Raw genomic sequence first — 22,975 nt, 5'->3', positions numbered from 1 at the left:
TACATAGTAACTCCTAGAAGCACATCCAGTTGACATTTTTTATCTCGCACAGATTCCTACCAAACTGTATTTGATCATCAATATAATGCATTTAGGGCTATAAATCAAGTTCTGGAGAAAGCTGCAGAAAACGATAAAAACATACTTATATTTTAGACCGTATTTTAGTATGAATATGTGAATGAAAATGTATAACGTTGCTACACCCTGAACAATAGATATAGGACATTGAATGGGCCATAATAATGTCAATTTAGCAATACAATTTAAAAAGTTATAGCCCTGCAAAGAAGGGGAACTTCTCCATAGACAAATAGAGATGGCGAGGGATGGTAAATTATGAATTTAACCATGGCGATCAAAGTGTTAAAGGGTTAACCTTGATTACGTTTTATTTTTTATACCATTTAATTTTCTTGAAGTTAGAATTATGTCTAAACAGATGCAGAACAAGATGGGAACCCTGAACGACGTGGATAAGGAACTCATTGGGTCGATTTTCCGTGAGGAAACAGACGCTATCATGGCTAAGCTAACCGGCAGGGTGGATGCATTGCAGGAGACTGTGGCCAGCATGGACACAAGATTAGCCGTGGCGGAGGGAGGTCTGTCCGCGGTCGTGGAGGTGGCTGAGACTCCCCGTACGTAGACCCTTCCGAGTTAGAGCCAGAACCACGTGTTATTATAGAATACGACAGTGGCGAAGCCGTGCAAGCACTTTCCCATTACCGACTAGACACGGACAATGCTAGTTACCTCATTAGAGACTTAGCCAGCGTTTATGTACCTGTAGTCAGCAACACGGCTACACAGACGTATCTCTCAGACCTAAAAGAGATAGCGAAACTGAGTGGCGAAGTCCTCAGGAGAGAACTCTCCACCATCGGTGACGTCCTCACCCTGAACGATCCTGAACCCCAAACTGACGAAGAAACAGGTGCGGAATTATTAGAAATGGCAGACCAACATGTTCCGGAGGCTGCAACACAAGCTAGCCCCTCACCCAGAACAATCCCAGAGCAGCAAGTCTGACTAGCGCACAGCCGGTCTCCTTCACCAGCACGCTCTCAAGAGAGCGTGCTCTGAGACTCTCCGATGTCAACCCACCTGAGGTGCAAAAGATGATTGTGGAGCACATAGTGCGAAGCGAAGACTCAGCCATGCACAACCAAGCATCACTGAGACTCAGACTCTTCTCTGGGTGAAGACCTCGGCCCGACAGAGAAGTAGACTACGAGACATGGCGTTCCAATGTGGGGGGCTTCTTCTCAAAGACACAAAATTGTCTGATCTACAAGTCCCGGAAACTCCTAGATAGCCTCATGGCACCCACCATTGACATCATAAGGCACCTGACACCTGAATGTCCCCCAGGAATGTACCTGGAGATCCTCGACTCCGCCTTCGGAACCGTCGAAGATGGAGATGACCTTTTTGCAAAGTACCTCCATACAATGCAAAACAATGGAGAGAAACCTTCAGCTTACCTTCCACGACTACAGGTGATGCTGAATACCACCTACAGAAGAGGAGGAGTAGCTGCAACCAACCTTGATCAGCAACTTCTAAGACAATTCATCAGAGGCTGCTGGGACAACACCATGATAACCGAGCTGCAGCTAGAACAGAGAAAGAGAAACCCACCTACCTTTGCAGAGTTCCTCCTGTTACTGCGCACAGCAGAAGCGCTCTTCCAAAAAATGCCGCATGAGACAGTACCTCAACGTTTCAAAGCCAAGGTTATCGAGTAACTACCAGGGCATCTGGAACCAATGCGAAGAGGAATGCACTTCACAGCCGATTCCGGACACCAGCTCCGAAGTCCAAAGTTTAAAGGCTCTAGTTGCAGACCTACAGACACAGCTCACAAGAATACCGAACGACAACAAGAGAAGACAAGCGAGGCCAGCTCCCAAGCAAGAAGCCCCGGCATCAGTTAAACCGAAGCCGACGACTGACAGAGGTACTCCCAAGTCCCAAAAGTCAGAGACTCCAAACCCAAAGAACTACACGAGCAATAGACCAAGACCCTGGTATTGCTTCAGATGTGGAGAAGATGGACACATAAGACCCCACTGCGAGAGTGAACCAAACCCCTCTCTGGTGGTCTCGAAAAAGAAATGACTAGAGGAGAAACAGCATGCATGGGACGCTGAAAACAAAGCCTCCAAGCCTGATTTAAACTAAAGACAGTTTCTGCTGAGGGACAGGCGGGAACTGAGTCACGAGAGAGACGTCCCAGATGGAAGTGGCGAGCCTCCAATATGTGCTCGGCCTCCCATACCAAAGAAGTAGCCCAACCAAAAGGACTGGTTGGAGCTAAATGCACTGCACAAGTAACCATAGAAGGTAAAGAGTGCAGCTGCTTACTCGATACAGGCTCCCAAGTGACAACGATCCCGAATTCCTTCTATCAAGAGAACATGTCTCATCTACCCATCCACTCCTTATACAACCTGCTTGAAGTGGAAGGAGCCAACGGTCAGGAAATTCCCTACCTCGGCTACGTCGAAACTACAATCAAGTTTCCCAAGAGCATGTTCGGAGTAGACATCGAAGCGCCCACCCTAGCGCTGATTGTGCCTGATATGCGCTCCTCTCTGTCATCAGCGCTGATAGGCACAAACGCCCTAGATATCCTGTACAAGCAGTACGCAGACACCACATCTCAGAACTACCAATCCCTGCCAAGACTACAAGGTAGTCTTGAAAACCCTTGGAGCCAGACATAAACAGTCTGCGGATTCCAGCATGGGCGAAGTGAAACTACATAGCAAAGACCCTGAAACTATCGCTCCAGGTCAGACCAAAGTCCTCGAGGGATTAGTGAGTTGCAGAGCAACCAACGCAGGAAGATGGGTGATGATAGAGTCCCCAAGTTCAACGGCCTTGCCAGGTGGAATACTGGTATCAGATGGCTTAGCAGAGCTACCACGAAAACTGTCATATTGTATACCAGTCATCCTCAAGAACGAGTCCGACCACGATATCACCCTGTCCCCGAAGGTTGTGATAGCCGAGATACATTCAGTCATGAGTGTCCAGTCCCTCAAGACACTTGACGCAGAACTATCGACAGACCCTAATCAAAAATCAAAGCTCAAGTTTGACTTTGGAGACTCTCCAGTACCCCAAGAGTGGAAAGAGAGGATAACTGAACGGCTGAACTCCATGCAAGAAGTTTTCGCACACCACGATCTCGACTTCGGATGCACTGACAAGATAAAGCATCACATAAATCTCAATGACAAGACGCCATTCAAACATCGGGCGAGACCTATACACCCTCAAGATATAGAAGCTGTGCGCAACCACATTCAACAGCTCCTCGACACTGAAGTCATCCGAGAATCTGAATCACCCTTCTCGTCGCCAATTGTAGTCGTCAGGAAGAAGAACGGCGATGTCAGACTATGCATAGACTACAGGAAACTGAACCTCCAAACAGTAAAGGACTCATACGCCCTGCCCAACCTGGAGGATTCCTTTTCAGCACTGACTGGATCCAAATGGATCTCAGTGCTAGATCTTAAATCTGGTTTTTACCAGATCGAAATGGAAGAAAAGGACAAGCACAAGACAGCATTTGTCTGCCCGTTGGGATTCGTTGAGTTCAATAGGATGCCTCAAGGAATAACAAATGACCCAAGCACATTCCAGAGGCTTATGGAGCGGTGCGTGGGAGAACTGAACTTGAAGCAAGCCCTCGTCTTCCTGGACGATCTGATCGTTTTCTCTTCAACACTAGAGGAACACGAGGAGAGACTCATGCGAGTCCTGAGCCATCTGAAAGAGTATGCGCTAAAACTATCACCCGAAAAGTGCAAATTCTTCCAGACCTCCGTAAGGTATCTAGGCCACATAGTGTCTGAGAAAGGAGTCGAAACGGACCCAGAAAAGACAACCGCACTCAAAACCTGGCCAAAGCCAACCAAACTGAAAGAACTGAGAGCATTTCTAGGATTCTGCGGTTACTACCGTAGATTCGTCAAAGACTATTCAAAGATAGTGAAACCCCTCAACGCACTTACTGCCGGATACCCTCCAACGAAGAAGCACGGAAAAGCTACAGTGAACACCGAGAAGTATTATGACCCTAAAGATCCCTTTAATGACAGATGGACCCCCGCTTGCCAGACAGCTTTCGACGCTATTATAGAAAGGCTGACAACTGCCCCTGTTCTCGGTTTCGCCGACCCCAAACAGTCCTACATATTGCACACAGATGCAAACACATTAGGTCTCGGTGCCGCCCTCTACCAGGAGCAGCAAGGACAGAAGCGTGTCATCGCTTATGCAAGCCGCGGATTGTCAAGATGTGAAACCAGGTATCCTGCCCATAAATTGGAGTTCCTTGCCTTAAAATGGTCGGTAACTGAGAAATTCCAGGATTACCTCTACGGAAGACCATTTCTCGCTGTCACTGATAGCAACCCACTGACATATGTCCTTACCACTGCTAAGCTTGATGCCGCAATACAGAGCTGCCCAGCTGCCCAGAACTGGAAAACAGAATCAAGATGCTGATGGGCTGTCCAGACGACCACACAGCAGACCAGCTGATGACCCAATATCGAGAAAAGAGATGGAAAGAATACAACAGTTTGCGAAAAGACACCTCCCTGAACCAGAGCACGCAAACATGAGTGAAGACATCATTAGAGCCATCTGCGAAAGACACTTAGTTCACGAAGTGATCGACAACGGCTCTAAAGAGACACCATCCAGCATTGCATCGGTGGTATCACTTGCCCTCCACCCAAGTGCAATCCCAGACAGCTTCCAAGGAGAAGATCAGCTGGGTGGCCTACCCGTCGTTCCACTGATAACTCCAGCCGAAATGAGAGAAAAGCAAAGAGCCGACACCTGTATCCGTCAAGTACTACAGCTTGTGGAGTCAGGGGAGAAACCTCCACCGACACTCAGAAAGGAAATCCCAGAACTTTATCTTCTACTAAGAGAGTGGAACCGGTTAGAAGTATTGGACGGAGTCCTGTACCGGAAGAGACAAGAAGGCGCACAGACCCATCATCAACTTGTGCTGCCTGAAGACCTGAGACCTATGGTCTTAAAGAGCCTTCACGATGACATGGGCCACATGGGCGTGGACCGAACCCTAGACCTCGTCCGAAAGCGATTCTATCGGCCCAAAATGTCAGCTGAAGTAGAAACAAAGATCAGGACCTGCAACCGATGTGTACAGCGTAAAGTTCCACAAGAGAAAGCTGCCCCGTTGGTGAACATCACAGCCACACGACCACTCGAGTTGCTGTGCATGGACTTTCTCACCTTGGAACCAGACTCCAGTAACACAAAAGACATCTTGGTCATTACGGACCACTTTACGAAATACGCAATAGCGATCCCTACCGCAAATCAAAGCGCGCGGACAGTCGCTAAATGCCTACGGGACCACTTTATTGTCCACTATGGTATCCCGGAGAAACTCCACAGCGACCAAGGTGCGGATTTCCAGTCCCGCACAATTAGAGAGCTGTGTGAGCTAGCCGGCATCAAAAAGATACGAACTACCCCGTACCATCCAAGGGGAAACCCAGTTGAACGCTTCAACAGGACCCTGCTTAATATGCTGGGCACCCTGGAGAATCAGAAGAAAAGTGTTGAAGTCCCACAAACAACTAGTGACACTTTTTATTATGACATCCTGTTCTCTCTGTCACTTGTAGGATATAAAGGATTAAGCATATGTTTATTGTATATATCTGTTTTAAATCTAAGCATATGTTAAGAGATGACTTAAGCGTCAGTGATTATGAAGAATGTCTTTGTATATTCTTCCTCCTACTTGTGTAAAACTGTAAGAACTATAACTATAGACTCTAAAACAGTAACTTGTGTAAACTACCATATCTTAGTCCTGGAGAATGGATAGAGAAGGGGCCTCTTCTCTTACTGTTCCGTGACGCCAGGAATGTGGCCTGACCTTGACGGTGGGTGAATCGCTGCTCCAGGGTTTTAACCCTTGCAGTTATGGGGAAGAGAGCTATTATACACTTTAAAAAAAAATACATATATGATGTGTGAACATATCAATCAAGTGTTTAAGTATATGAGTATTGAATTGTACATGTATATATATGCTATATCTGCTTTCTGTCAAATTTAGATCATTGCAAACATGCACAAACATGACAAGTGACGTAATAGGGTTTTTACCAACAGAAAGTAATCTGTTACTTCTCCAGTAACTGTAACGACTAGAAAGGGAGGAGTTCATCCTTACTGAATGTGTTATGTGTTATGTGTTGATTGGCTGGTAGAATGACATCACTGTATTTAGACCAATAGTAAGAGGTCTTGATATGATGCAGAACCTGTATATAAAGCCCGGCTCGCTCGCTCCGGGTTAGATTTTTCACTTTGAGAGTTTTTATAGCCCCAGGCAATGTTTAGCGGTGTATGGAACATAGCCTGGGAATTTTTTAGTAAACCTCCCTAGGAAGAATACTCTTTAGATTTTTGAAGAGCTATGCTAAGCTCTTAGCTAAATCTTTTAAATTATAGCGACCAAGAGAGTTTTTGCTATGCTATGCTAGAGAGAGATGTTTTGTTTTATACTTATTTTTACTGGATTGGACATTTTCAAGACAGAGTCTTTGTAACTTACTTTTTCTAATTAAAACAACTTTGTTAAAATACTTATTGAATTCGTGGACTGATTTCTATCACAATGTGTCACGACGCTGGCCTTGCCCTGCTCTCATCCGAGGTAAAACGGTATAGCTATATTCTGGAAGCCATGCAGATTGAATCAATTGCTGGTTACTGCTTTTAGCTAAAGTTATATAAAGGATATAATATATATATATATCACTGTTTGTTGTTTGCGAGCGCCGGTAACAACTGTGTTCGACGGGCTCCATTGGATTTGTGGGAAACTGAGAGTCTAGCCACTGCAGGGCCTGACGATCGGGCCACGGATTGATGGACCTGTCGAACTGATAAGAGGTTATGGGGCTTGCAAATGATTATTAATGTTATTGCGCTAATATTACACTATTGGCAGTAGTAATACTTATTAAAAGAGTAGTAATAGCATCAGGCTTACAAATGATTAGCATTACAGGCCTTTCCTAAAATGATGATAATGGTGATGATAATGATAAAGATAATATAATTACTATTATTATAGGCAAAGAGTTCTCCCAGACATACATTCGGTTTATTACAAACAAAGAAGAGGTTAACAACTCTTCTACGCTTATATTTCATATCAACTGGATATAACTAACTAGTGACTATGAGGTAAGCGTGATTAGGAATAGTAATTGACCCGAGAACTTGGCGAGTTTAGCACTTTGCTGGGGGATATCTCGAGTAGGTGATTTGAGATAGACAAAAAGCCATTGGTGAGACTACGTCAAACCTCTAGTACACGCCTACAACTGTACTAAGAACGACACTACTGGATTCACCCCGTATGAGCTGATGTTCGGGCGACAGCCAAGGTTGCCTGTGGACATAGCCTTCAACTACCAGCCAGGCTAACACTCGCAGTACGTCCGCAGTCTGAGATCCCACCTTGAAGCAAGTTACAGAGTAGCTACAGAAAATGCAAAGAAGACGGCGGACCGTAACAAAGCAAGATTCGACAAACGAGTTGTTGAGTCTACCTTGCAGGAAGGTGACAGGGTTCTCGTCAGAAACGTCCGCATCAGAGGCAAGCACAAGCTAGCAGACCGGTGGGAAGCAGATATCTACATTGTAGTGAAACAAACTGGAAATGTCCCAGTCTATGTAGTGAGACCTGAAACCAGAGATGGTCCACTACGAACGCTCCACCGAGACCTACTGCTACCTTGCGGATTCCTTCCTACTACCCCTGAGGAAGATGGACCTACTGTAAAAGACAAACCTAAGCGACCAAGAACTCGACAGAGCCCAAGAGAAGAAAGCTCGAATGAATCAGAGGGAGAAGACCCAGATGATGACTATCTTGATCTCACTTATCACTATGACCATGGAGGTCTAGTGGTGGAAACACAACCCTTTCCAGTGCCCACTGTCGAGCAAGACCCCTCAGACGCAGTCATTCTTCCTGAGGGAGCTCCAGGGACAACTGATGACCCGACGACACTGAACAAGACTATCCCATCCGCAGTGGGACCTACTGAAGGCAGTTTACCTGACCCAGATACAGCGGATCGGGAAAATTACTTACCTGACATGGATCAGGAAGAGAACAACCTACCTGAAAAGACCTTACCAGTTATGAGTTCAGAGGAGAACAATACTAACATGAATGAACCAGAAACCGAACCAGATGGACAGGAGAATGTCCAAGACAATGTGGAAAGAGAAGAGGAAAGAGATGTCAGAGATGGACAGGAGAATGTCCAAGACAATGTGGAAAAAGGAAAAGAAAGAGATGTCAGAGATGAACCCCCAAGAAGGTCGACAAGACATAGAGAACCTCCAAAAGTCCTGACTTATCCCCGACTAGGAAACCCACTAGTAACGATAATCCAGTCACTATTCCAGAGTCTAAGCTCAGTAATCACAGACTCTTTAGATGACTCCGACTCCCCAGAACCCCATAGGATTGTGATAATGTAGTCCTGGGATAATATGCACAGGGACGTGCATTAGGATAGAAGGGGAGGATGTAACCCAGGTTTCAGATTCATAACTATTTAGTCAAGAACATAAATAGTTAATGCCATTGAATAAGAACATAAATAGTTAAGGCTATTATGTAAGAACATAAGTAGTTAATATTATTGGGTACCAAGTCCTTTGAATTACAGCATTGACCTTTAATTTACTTCATGACGCGAGATAGATATCACGACAGCCACGCCTTGCTTTACAGCAGGTGAATCTGCTACCGCGCAGATGCAGACACACATCCACGGAGATCGACACGCAGCTGAACGTTGCTGCTGCTGAGATGAAATAGCATGATAAAAACAGTTATCAAACAGTTATAAAAGATTCCCCCAGTTGCAAAACCGAAGAAGCGTTGCAGTTAAAGTAACCTGCGGTTTTGGTGAGTGTCATCAATATTGTGCTATTCAATTGTCGAGTGTGCAAAATGGTTAGCTCCATGCTACAAGCTAATAACGATAACGTAGCTTCATTCTGAGTCATACACGAACTGCTCCAAGCTCAATTTGGTTAAATGAAAACTAGGAAGGAACCATTTCAGAAGTACTTATAATTGTATTGATACGCTGTACGATAAGAACATGGTCTATATACAATTTGACTGTTTTGAGATAGCCTACTTTAGCTTAGCATAGCTAAAAGTAGCCTGATTGATTATTCGTTCTGAAAGCAATGAAAGGATGATGAAGCGATAAAAGATGGTAAATAGCTTTTAATTTCTGAATGCCTGCTTACAAGCAGGCCAGGTTTTTAGGTTTCCCCAGCACCCCGTTCCACCCTGGGAGCAGTTCCAGACCACCCATCACCACGTGTGCCCACGCGGGGACGAGGCGGTGTGCCGGACGATACAAGATGGCGAGCCAACCCACTGAACCTCTGATATAGCTCAAGGCTAATGCCAGCCTGATTCGAATACCCCTGTTGCTCAACTCCTGTTACCTCAACAGTCTGGTAGGCTTGAACTGATTGAACTTGAATCATAAGAACTTCCACGGATTGAACTGACCTATATCCTTCTGATACACAAACTGATTGAACGAGGGGGGGGCGGAGCCAGGCATTCATGGGGTGAGACGTGTTTCACGGGAGCTCCCTATTATCGTGCGGAAAACACCCCACTAGTCTTTATTTTATTTTTATTTCTTATTGATCTTTTTGTTGAGTGGTCGAGCATCTACTACTTTCATCGACCTTTTTTCGACTTTTCATGATGTCGAAGCCGGGAACCAGAGCCAACAACGCTTCAGCCGACAAAATGGCACCGGGCCCGTCCTCGCTTTCGCCTGAGATAAGTGAAATTCTCTCGGTCGTGACCAAACTCCATGCAGACTTTGAGGTACGCTTCGCCGATGCACAAATGAAAGCGCAGGCGGAACTTTTTGATACCTTTCGTCGGGCAATGTCGGAGGAGATCGGGCTGGCGGTGGGCCCGTTGAGAGAAAAGATGGAATCAATGCACGCTGCCACCACAGCTAACGCTCACGAAGTAGCCTCGCTAACGGCTGAGGCCTCTCAACAAGGCGAGAGGGTGGCGGGTCTAGAGAGCAAACTACAATCGGTAATTGTGGAATTGCAGTCCAGGGAGAGACGATGCAACATCAGGATTGTTGGTGTACCGGAGGGCAGTGAGGGAGGACGTCTCTCGGAGAACATGCCGGAGCTGCTGCAGAGGATACTGGGGAAGGAGGTCCTTCCCGATCCGCCCGTGTGTGAGTCGGCCTACAGAGCGGGCAAGACCAGTCCTGGTGTGGGCAAGGCCCATCATTGTCAAGCTAAACAGGCTACAACAGAGAGAACTCATCATGCGGTCGGCCCGGGCCAGAAGGGGGGATCTGGGTCTCGACAATCACAAAGTGGCCATTTTCGAAGACTTCACACCGGAGGTTCAGGCACAGAGGGGTGAATACAAAGTGGTCATGGCCAGGCTATGGAAACTGGGCTTGAGGCCTACGCTATTCGCCCCGCAAGATTGTCTGTGCTATGTAAAGGTGATGACCGTCGCTCATTTTGGTCGTTGGCCAAAGCGGAGGAGTACCTAGGGGGGTTGGCCGAGACGGTGGCTTGATAACGCTGTCGGGTGAGTGGCTTGGCGTTGTGGACCTAAATACATTGATATATTTATTTGTGGACTATTCACAAATGCTTGATGTCAGGCCCAGACAGGCTAACTATCCGCTGCCCATCCAAGCTCTTTGGAGGCTAACGAGCTATCTGAACATTGTACATAACAGACTCTAGCGTGCTAGCCGGATTCACCACTAGCTTACGCGCTGGCCTCGGGCTGGCTAACGGGCTGTGTCTATCACCCGCGTCGATACATTCGAGACCCGATAATGTTTATGTATTTTGGTTGTTGTTGCTGTTCAAGTGACATAGGTTTGCACAATTTAAAGGTGATCGGGTCCTTAACTAACTTCTTGTATGCTTTTATTTTTATATCCAGGATGCTTTGAGCTTTGGGCTCCAGTAGTAGAAGGTCGATTGAATATACATATAAAATATGTGATAACAGGCTGGGTCGGGTATAGCTTTGCTTGCACTTTAGCCATAACTCTCTTTTTCCTTTTCTTCTTATTGTCGCTGTTTTAATGGCATCTGAATGAGCAATTTAACTGTGATCCGATCCTACCTTAGACTAACTGCTGATATGCTTTGATTTTGTTTTGAATTTTCCTTTATCCATTTATGCTATAACGTTGCGACATTGATACACAGACTCGGAAGTGGATGGTTACAGGGTTGATGTTGAGTTATTATATAATAATGGCTATTTCTTCCATTATAGTTGCCTCATGTTAGGGCCAAGGCTCACGGTGGTTTTCGACCGATATCTTTATTGAATTTAATTTTTATTTTTATTTGTGTTTATTGGACTAGTGGGGGTTTAATTAGGGGTTTATCTAGAGGGGGGTCGGAGTGGAGAACGTCTTATTGGATCCATGACTCCAGTGGGTAATGAGAGGAAGATGACCATCCTTAGTGGATGGGGCATAGGGAGGGGATTGGAGAGTGGGTATAGGAGGGTTAATAATAGGACGGGTGGGTTAGGGTTTAGAGTAGAAGGAGGGGGGGTTGTAACTGGGGTGGTATTGTTCTGTGTTTTATGTACTGTTGTCTTATATGTGTGTGATTGTTCCTCCTCTGAACTCCTGAGATTGACCGTCTGGGTCCGCCTGGATCAGCGCCTCGAGCCTCAGCCTGGCTACACTGGTATGTTCTCTACGCATTTAGACAAATTCGACCATGGCTAAATTGAATATTTTTATTTGGAACGCAGGGGGTCTTAACGCCCCTCACAAGCGTGCCAGTGTCCTTTGGTTATTGAAGAGAAGAAATATTGACATTGCTCTCCTTAGTGAGACGCATTTATTGGTAGGTGATGTGTCAAGGCTGGCAAATCGACAATATCACGTTATCTCCTCATCCTCAGCCGATGATAAGACTTTACGAGAGTGTTGCCGCAGGTTTACTGTAGATAGCCTAGGTCCCTTACACATGTTGTCAAGACTGCTAAACTCGCAGAAGGTGTAAGAAGAAAGAGGATTTTTGGGAATAATCGACGACTTTGGTAAAATGTCAGGCTTTAAGATTAACTGGAACAAATCAGCCTGCCTACCTCTTAATGAGCTGGCCAAGACGGTACGACTACCAGCTGATATCCCCATAGTAGAACATTTTAAATACTTGGGCATAGAGATATTCCCCACGCTGAATCAAACTACTAAGTACAACTTCACGGGTACTTATGATAAAATACGCCAGGATCTAGACAGGTGGTCGTCCCTTCCTAACTCTTTACAAGCCCGGGCTTCCATAATCAAAATTAACGTCCTGCCTAGGATACATTTTGTTAGCTCAATGCTCCCCCTGCCCCCTCCAATAGACCACTGGCGCAAGGTACAATCGATGGTATCTAAGTTTATCTGGAATAACAAACGCCCGAGAATCAAAAGAGCTACTACTCAACGTAGGAAACAAGATGGGGGCCTCGCAATCCCTGATTTTAAGCTTTATTTCTGGTCCTTTTCACTGAGACCTCTGATGTGCTGGCTAGACCCTGTAGATGCTGTATCTTGGCACTCCTTAGAAGCGGCGGCGGTCTCACCGCTAAAATTGCAGGATGTGGTGTACTCCACTGTGCCTATTTCGAAATGCCGACTGAGGTATGGACCGATCATAACTCACGTGATCCAGACGTGGCGTAATGTACAGAAGTCGTGTGGGGTTAAATGCCCATGGCACCTGGACTCTCCAATTTTTAATAACCAGCAATTACTTATTGGGCACAAGCCGGTTAATATTCCTCAATGGCAAAGGAGGGGAGTTCATACTCTGGAGGATATTTATGATAAGAACGGCCTCCGTGCGTTTCAGGACTTAAGAGAATTTTATGATCTTCCCGGCGAGTCCTTCTTTCTTTACCTTCAACTAAGGTCAGCGCTGAGGGCGCATGGCGTGCCGTGGGCTCATGCTCTGCAACCACACCCCTTTCTCAGGCTCATAGTGGACAGGACGACCTCCAGAGGGTTTGTCTCAGACTTTTATACGCTATTAATTCAATCCACGTATAAAAATGTATCATTGGATACAATCTGGCTCGTGGATATCCCGGAGTTGGACCCCGAGTTTGATTGGGATGATGTTTGGGCAAATGTGGCATTGTCTTCCCGCAACCCCAATCACCAGCAGATACATTTTAATTATATTCATAGGACCTATCTTACACCTAGGAAGTTATTTGCTATGGGACTGATAGCCGACTCTCTGTGCACTTTGTGCTCTCAAAAGGCCACTGGCACTTATATGCATATGTATTGGGATTGCCCACCAGTGGCCCGTTTCTGGAGGTCAATAACGGACAAACTTTCAGATCTGTGTGGCTTAACTATCCCATTCACAGCTGTTACGCTACTCCTGAACGATATAACAACACTACCCGCGTCCGTACAACTGAAAAGGGTTGTCCTAGCGGGTGTCACAGCAGCGAAGAAGCTAATAGCAATGAGATGGAAGGAGCCTGAGAAGCTCTCAGTGATTAACTGGTCCCTAACATTGTTGGATGTGATTTATCTTGAGATATCCACGGCGCGGGTGATTGGGGTAGGACAGGCTGGCATTGACCTGTGGTTCGCAGCAGCTGAGAAGGTAAGGACCGCCGTGTGCGGCTGAGCGGGGTTGGGGTGCTTGATCGGGGGGGTCCGGCGGTCTCATGGGAGGGGATGGAGGAAATGTCTTGTCTGTCTTGTTTTTTGTCTTGTCCTTCTTAACTTTGACTGGGGGGATTTTAGGGGGGGGTTGATATTTAGCTATTCTGCGCTATTTGTCAATTCACATGCCATCTCCCCAAGGGACTAATATTGGCAGACTGATTGACCTGTCAACCAACTTGGAGGAAAATCCTCTTTCTTCTTACACCTTCTGCGAGTTTAGCAGTCTTGACAACATGTGTAAGGGACCTAGGCTATCTACAGTAAACCTGCGGCAACACTCTCGTAAACAGTCTTTTCAGTCACTCCACTTTGTAAAGGTGGTGAAAGGTTGGCATGTTTGAAGACATTTTTGTTATTGAAGTTGCCATCTATATTTGATAGGTTGAACGCTGTTTCTTTTTCTTTTTTGTCTTTATAATTTGTTATTCTGTATTATTATTGTTTGTTATTTTCCTGTGGAGTTATGTGTTTTGTTACTGTGGTTATTGTGTTGTCTTGTTTCATGTAATTAATAATAAAAAATTTGATAAAAAAAAAACTGATTGAACGAGAATACAAGGACATTCCAAGGGCTTCGACCCCGTTCACCTTTTGTTATTTTGATATTGTATTTTGTATTTGATTTGATTTAATTTGATATATCGGTACTGATATTTCTCCTATAAGAGGGGACATGCGTTGCTATTCCTAGCACTATTTGGGCAACTTTACACAATTCCTGTTAGTCTATTGAAGACATCTGTACGTTTTTTTCCCAAAAAAATGCATTGTTTTATATTTCTAATCAAGTACTCAAAACCATCATTTTTCAGCTTCAAGATTTCAGGCTGTTATGGCCTGGCTCCGCCCATAAGCACTTTGAGTGACAGTCAGTGCACACAGTCTGCGACTGGTAGACAGAGAGAGATAGAGAGAGAGAGAGAGAGAGAGAGGGAGGGGGTGGGGGTGGGAGAGAGAGAGAGAGAGAGAGAGAGAGAGAGAGAGAGGGAGGAAGAGAGAGAGAGAGAGAGAGAGAGAGAGAGAGAGAGAGAGAGAGAGAGAGAGAGAGAGAGAGAGAGAGAGAGAGAGAGAGAGAGAGAGAGAGAGAGAGAGAGAGAGAGAGAGAGAGAGAAAAAGACAGGCCGTTATTGACAAGGCCCCCTCTCTCCCTCCCTCCCTCTCTCTTCCTTTCTCTCCCTCTCGGTTGTGCCGCGCGGCAGCTTGTGGGGGGGGGGCCTCCCTTCCTCCCTCTCTCTTCCTTTTTTTCTTTCTTTCAATCTCCTGTGTGCCGCGCGGCAGGTCCCCCCCCCCCCCCCCCCAAGTGCTCTCTATCTCTCTCTCTCTCTCTCTCTCCCTCCAGAGTGCATGCAGAGTATGAGGAAATGGTTTCCACTCGCTGTGTACAGTCTAGGTAGATTGTGGGCGGGCATTAGCTACAACCACAGAGCCAATCACATCACTGTCTGCTACCCAGAGCCTGAGTAACGTCATTCAGGCCTTCAAATCAGGATGGCCTAATTTACTGGAGCAGGAAATTATCTGAGCTGAATCAGAACAATCCGCCAATATGGTATTTAGACACTAAAACACATTGATACTAACTCCTATTACTATAATACAATGCTAGAGACTGAAAAATGACATTTATAATGCATGTCACCTTTAAAGGGTAATTACACCCAGTAAGATACTTGAACCACTGATAAGATACTTGCACCACTGATAAGACATTGATATTCTCCTATAAGAAGGGAGACTTAAAGGGTAAAAATGCCCAGTAAAATACCTGAACTACTGATGTTCTCTTGTAAAGAGGACGAGTTAAAGGGTCAATGTACCCAATAAGATACTTGAATCCCATTGATGACATTGATTATAGTTGAATCACTGATGGTTCTCCTGTAAAGAAAGAAGGTTTAAAGGGTAATTTTACCTAATAAGGTATTTGCATTCCCATAACCTAGAATATTCCATTTGGTACTTTTGTTGTGTTACACCTTCAAAGGAAGAGTTTAAAGGAGCATTTCACCTAATAATGTATTTGCATTCCCTGCACATTTAAAGGTTTAAATTAATATGTTTAAACATTTACCTATTGAAATGATAAACTGATATAGTGTTTACTAATGATAAACTGATATAGAGTTTACTGACGATAAAAGGATACATCCAATATCCAACCTTGAACCTAGCTTTTAGCTAGAGATAACCTCAGAGACGTCTGAACCAAACCTAATGTGTTGATCCAATCAATCTAGGACTTGATATCGAACTAAACCTCCTGAAAGGAGAGGTTATTGAAAGAACCTAAAAGGGATACTTCAAACACCTGAACTAGTACTGTATGTCTGTATGTCTAGCTAGCGCGCATTTAATGAATAAACCGGTCTTTGTTATAATTCTGTCTCTGGTCCACTATTCTTTTAATTGTGCATATTACTCCTCTCCTCATTCGAACCTAAAACTGTGCCCGTGGCGAACAGCTGTTACAGTAAGTGACACAATTAAGTGCTACATAAGCAAGGTACCTGTTTAGTTAGCTATCTACAGTAGTAATACAGCTAGCCTACAGTAGCTTAGGCTAAAACATACTGCCATCAAAAAAAGCACTTGCAGTGTACATACATTAGTATACTATTTAGTAATGCATAATTGGTCAAACAAACTCAATCTTTGCAACTTCAAAGAAAGCTTGCTATATTACCTCACACACAGCAGTAGGATGCAGGGTTACAGCTCAGACTGCATTAAGCCCTCTGGCATCTGAACATTCAAGAGGGGATGTGTCTAAAACTGAAAATTTAAATGGATGGAATATTGTAGTGACAGGGCTGCTCAGAGTTGTGCCTCAAGTTCCCAGCATGCTTGGACTTTGTGCCTCAGTTAAACTACTCTAACCTAACCTAAATGATACATTGGGGGGGAAATAGGGACAGTGCAGATCGAGAAACATCAAAATGTTAGCTAGATATTAGCCCATCGGTTCCTTGCAAAAACTCAGAAAATATTTTCTAATGGCCATATAATGTGTTTAGAATATAAGCAGGGTTTAACTATTTTGCAACACCCCTAGACTGTCTTCATCATGGCACCCACTTTGGGAGAGCCTGCCCTAGTAAGCTGCATCACATTTTATCCACTAACAGAGCAGTCATTAAGACACGTTATTTCATTTTCTTGCTATGTTTTCACCACTCAATAGGGCACTTTAGCATGACGTTTTTCAACCGTCAGGGCACATGGTCAAGCATGGTCAAGTTTAGACCATTGGAGGGGCACCAATGAGCATGTCCTCTCATTTTCGCCACTCAAAAGGGCACTTTTGCGTGACATGTGTGTGTGTGTGTGTGTGTGTGTGTTTGTGTGTGTGTGTGTGTGTGTGTGTGTGTGTGTGTGTGTGTGTGTGTGTGTGTGTGTGTGTGTGTGCGTGCGTGCGTGCGCATGAGCGGGCGCATGTCGCTATCAGAGTGAAAGCCAAGAGATTTAAGAATATTATTATGCAAATAGTTCAGCTGTGTGGTCTTGCGGGAGATATGCCACACTAAACCTGTCTTGATGAGAGCGCCAGTTATATTCAGATTTAATTTAGTAGTGAGTAACGATGTTAATCCAATGTTAATGTAGTGAAGTAAATCATCTTTTCATCTTTTACAAGTATAGATCCTCCCTTAAAGGTGCTGTAAGTGGTATTTTCCTTGTTAAAATATGTGGTCTATGTGTCAAAATAATATCTCTACATTCTGACAGCCATCACTGATATAGAGTGTCTGGTCGGTAACCTAGTCCCTCCTCTCTGCAGTAAACACAAAATATATTTTCTGGCATCCTGTCCTTACTTTATTAAAGAGAGAGAACTCCACACAGCAAAAATGGACCTGACAAAAATAAGAAATAAAAATAAATATTTGCTTTGAAACAAGTAAAATAATATGCCAGCACATTTGGCTCGGCAAGATTTTCTTGAAGTAAGTAAACATATCTCTCTTCACTGGCAAGATGATCCTCAAGGAACCGATTATTCTATTGCTAAATGATGACTCTAATATGGAGCTGACAAGTAAAGAGCGGAAATGATGGTTAGCTGGACTGACGGCAGCAAAGAAATTAGTAGTACAACGTTGGGTTCCGCCCCATACACGACTATGCACAGAAAAATGTCTGGAATACTTCCTGGAGGTCATAATGTTGGAGCTTTCTACAGCGAGGCTGAATAGAGCCAAGGCGGGACGGTTGAGATGTGGTAGGGGAGCTGCACTCATGGTGGGAAACCTTCTAGACGGATAGAAAATGTAAATGAAAAAGTGGAAGATTGACAGGGGAATATATTTCTTGATGTTTACTATTATGTGAAATGAATATGAAAAGAAAGGAAATTGATTGTATGCTATGCCAACCTGCAATAAAAAAAATTATGAAAATTAAATAAAAATCATATCTCTCTCCTGGTTGGATAAAGTGGGAAGGGATACCAGAACATTTATTTTGTGTTTACTGCAGAGCTGCGTGGCCCATGTTACTGACCAGACACTATAACAGTGATGGCTGTCGGAATGTAGAGCTATTTGACACTTATTTTCTACAGAAAATACCACTTACAGCTTATTTAAGCTTATCTAAGTACTTGTATTATCTGTCTGTTAATGTCTGTCGGACTCTGTCCGCTAATGTCGCACCGATAACGTCCAAAGCAAATTCCTTGTATGTGAAAACTACTTGGCAATAAAGACCTTTCTGATTCTGATTAACACCACTGTTATGTGTGTGTACCTCTCTGTGTGTGTGTGTGTGTACCTATCTGTGTGTGTGTGTGTATGTACCTGTGTGTGTGTGTGTGTGTGTGTGTGTGTGTGTGTGTGTGTGTGTGTGTGTGTGTGTGTGTGTGTGTGTGTGTGTGTGTGTGTGTGTGTGTGTGTGTGTGTGTGTGTGTGTGTGTGTGTGTGTGTGTGTGTGTGTGTATAAGAGTTCATGTCCGATACAAGGATATACATGCCCTGAGGTTGACGGTTAACTGATCACAACTATAATAGTCCATTATTGATCTGCGATTGATTTGCAAGTGTGTTTGTGTGCATGTGTGTAGATGTGTGTGTGTGACATTGACATGGAACACTTCCTCATAGATTACAAGGAAACTCTAAACGATGGCGTGGTCGCCATGGTAACCCACCCTGGGGGCAGCCTACCACATACTGACAATAATGTCTGGCCTAGATACTCATCATCCACCCGATAACAGGGAATATTATGTGTGTGCGTGTGTATGTGCGTGCGTGCGTGTGTGTGTGTATTTCAATGACTAATGTAAACAAGGATATGAGAGTAGTATGTGAACATGCAGCAGGAGTGGAGTGAAAAATGCATGAAATGATCCTTTGGAGCAGAAAGAGTCTTGCTTCTTGAGACAGAGAGAGAGAACGAGAGGGAGAGAGAGAGAGAGAGAGAGAGAGAGAGAGAGAGAGAGAGAGAGAGAGAGAGAGAGACTGAAACAAGAGGGAAGTGGCAGTCAGCAGGAACAAAACACTGCTGATTACCTCACCGACACACCCTATATCTCTCTCACGTGCACGCACACACACACACACACACACACACGCACACACACACAGGACAGGCCCGCTCACTTCTGAGGTGTGTGTGTGTGTGCGCGTGTCTAGGCCTACACGTGTGTGTATGTTTCTGTGTGCATGTCATGTGAGTAGATGTCTTTAACTGTGTGTGTGTCAATACTCTAAATGTTTCATGCGATATGCAGCTCAGTCTGTATGTGATATAGCTCTTATATAGCAGTCCTTCTGTGGAGAGCATCACCTAAATATTACACCATCAGGACAGCCCCTTTTATTAACAGATTGCAGAATGGGTACAATACAGTACGGCTCAATACACACAATTGTTAAGGGGATGCAGACCAGAGAAAGACTTTCGTCTTGTTTACATCAGGGCCCCCCATTTTCAATTCATCATAACATGACATACAGGTAGACAGTATAGCCTACTGTTGCATCTAGACATTTATGACATACCAGATGTACAAATATACAGTACTGTTTATGAGTACAAAAATAGTCTAAAAAGAGAGTACATTTGAGGGGGAAGAAACTACATTGGAGGTGGTTGGGTGGGGGGTGGATTGTACATGGGAGGGAGGGGGTTGGGTTTAGACATTTACAGGGGCCAGTTTTGAATTGCAGTCTCCCGTAGGTGCTCGGTGGAGAGAGCATCACCTAAATATTACACCATCAGGACAGCCCCCTCCTCCTCCTTCTTCTCCTCCTTCTCATCTTCCTCCACGCGCACGCAACTATAACCGACCACTTCGTGTTGACCTGCCCCCGTCACCATCACCGTCCATCGTGTTGTACGGGGTCTCGAGCGGGTCGCCGGCGGCGAGATAACCGATAGGAGGACGGAGAGAGGTGGGCAGGAGGAGATAAGGAGCCCCCGTAGGACCGGGCGGTCACGTGCCCCGCCTCCCCCCGGCGCGCCCGGACCGGTGCGCCCGCTGAACTCTGGCGCTTTGCTCCGCAGAGCGAGTCACCAGCTGCGAAGGAAGGGGACGCGGCACGGTGGAAGGAGAGGCGCCCTGCTTCTGGTTTAATAACTTTTACTTTCACTGTTTATTAAAACTTCTGCATCTCCGAGAGTCCGTCTGGGCGAGCGACTCCTCCGGTGGGATATTTAACGGGAGGGGCTCGTCGACGGAGAGGCGGCTGCTCTCTCAGATGGAATGCCGGGGCTGAGGACCGGGGCTGGGGCAGTTCAGAGCGCACGGTGGACCGGGGCTGAGGACCGGGGCTGGGGGAGTTCAGAGCGCACGGTGGACCGGGGCTGAGGACCGGGGCTGGGGGAGTTCAGAGCGCACGGTGGACCGGGACTGAGGACCGGGGCTGGGGCAGTTCAGAGCGCACGGTGGACCGGGGCTGAGGACCGGGGCTGGGGGAGTTCAGAGCGCACGGTGGACCGGGACTGAGGACCGGGGCTGGGGGAGTTCAGAGCGCACGGTGGACCGGGGCTGAGGACCGGGGCTGGGGGAGTTCAGAGCGCACGGTGGACCGGGACTGAGCGACGCTGGTGGATGGACTCTACTCCTCGGTAATGATGATGATGATGATGATGACTGGTGGCAAAGTTTCTTCTCTCTTGAATGTTATTATCATTTACTCTTCCCTTCTATTGTAGTCGGTGCAGAAGGCACAGGACAATAGATCGTTAAAACAATTCAGTTATCCTATATCTGAGTTTATAGTTTAATGATGCCTCTTTGTTGAGCTGGGTGCTGGCTGGGGAAATGTATTAGATGTGTCCGGTTAGGTAGACGCTATATAGGCTGGCAGGCTTGTATTAATGACGTTCATTTGCTGGTGATTTGAACATGTGCAACTACTCTGTGTTGTTGACAATAGTGACTGGTTCCATTTATATATTGCTCGGAATGGTTATGGATATGGGTAGAAATATTAGCCAGTAAATGAATGGGTTATTATCCCTGGTGTAAGTGCAGGATTGAATATTCAGCTTTGTGTGACTATAGAGGGACAGGATGGGTTTTTGAAAACATTTATAAATCAATAGACTCATTACAAGGATTTTTACCATGAAGTTGATTTATTGTAGTATCTGATATCAATGGTGAAATAATTGTATTCCCATAATATTGAATTATAAACTATAATACTCTCAAACTGTGACTAATAAAAAATTATCTAAAACCGTGACAACAATGTCTATATAAACATAATGTTATATTATGTTAGTGAGTGTTCTTTTTGTCGTCAATAGGTATAAACTGTGTGGGCCTCTGTTGTAAACACACTCATGGTTTCGTGTCTCGACCTTTCTTGTAACCCCTAGACTCACGCTTTAACCCTTTCACTGCCACACGACAGAAGGTTAACCCTTTACTATCACACAACCCGGCTGTCGTGTGGCAGTGAAAGGGTTAACCTTCTGTGTATTGTCGCAGTGAAACTGGGTTAACCGTTTGGTAGTGCAGCAGTGAAAGGGTTAATGTGGGAATTTCTGTTACCCATGATGATGACTCTTGTGACACTTGACCTTTTGGATTAGGGTTGGGTATCAGAATCCTATTCCGAATCAGATACTGAGTCTGGAACCAATAAATAGTTTGCCAGGATCAGTGAGCTATAATGATGGCATGATGGGGCTCACTGTGGGTCAGCGCACCACCCAAGTCACATGTCACCTCCCCTCTCTCTTTCCTGTTTCTCTCTCTTTATATATATATGCATACTACACACACACACACACACACACACACACACACACACACACACACACACACACACACACACACACACACACACACACACACACACACACGCACGCACGCACACACACACACACACACTCACACAAATATATACTGTATGTGTGTGTGTGTGTTAACCTCACTCTTTCTATTTCTGTTTCTCTCCCCTACTCTGTTTAGCTCTATATTTCTTTCTTTCTTTCTTTCTTTCTTTCTTTCTTTCTTTCTTTCTTTCTTTCTTTCTTTCTTTCTTTCTTTCTTTCTTTCTTTCTTTCTTTCTTTCTTTCTTTCTTTCTTTCTTTCTTTCTTTTTTCTTTCTTTCTTTCTGGCCGCCCATCCCACCCCTCTTCTCATTATTCACTGCTTACTGTGCAGTAAAGCCGAATAAATTGCCATCATGGAAAAAGAGGATGTGTAATAATCAGCTGCCTTCTGCAGATCATATATAATGTGCTCTAATTAGCCAGCCCATAGTTCAGTCCATGCCTTCATTTTATCTGCTAAGCTAAAAGCATGTAGCAAGTTCAAGAAAAAAAATATGGTTCTAAGAGCTAACGGTCATGTAGATTAGAACACCAGTATTCTAGTGTTTTTACAACAAAATGATGAACGAGATAATCAATAAGGAATAATATTTAAAAAAAACAACGACAACTAGAATTGATCAAAATTCAAACATACCCATACCGGTTCTCTCCATAGTGATATGAAGCAGTGTTCAATACCTCTTTGTCCTGATTGAAGGTATCTTTAAAACCAGGCTGGATTAAACCACCAGCAGTAATTGATTTTCCCAATTTAAATGATGTGACTGTGTGGGATTATAAAAGGAGTGATCTAAGCGCTTCCTGTTCTCTGTGTTGGCTGGATGGGTGTGTTCCTCTACTCA

Source organism: Notolepis coatsorum (assembly GCF_963971535.1).
Source record: "Notolepis coatsorum genome assembly, chromosome: 7".
NCBI classification, from domain to species: domain Eukaryota; kingdom Metazoa; phylum Chordata; class Actinopteri; order Aulopiformes; family Paralepididae; genus Notolepis; species Notolepis coatsorum.
This window is presented reverse-complemented; position numbering follows the sequence as displayed.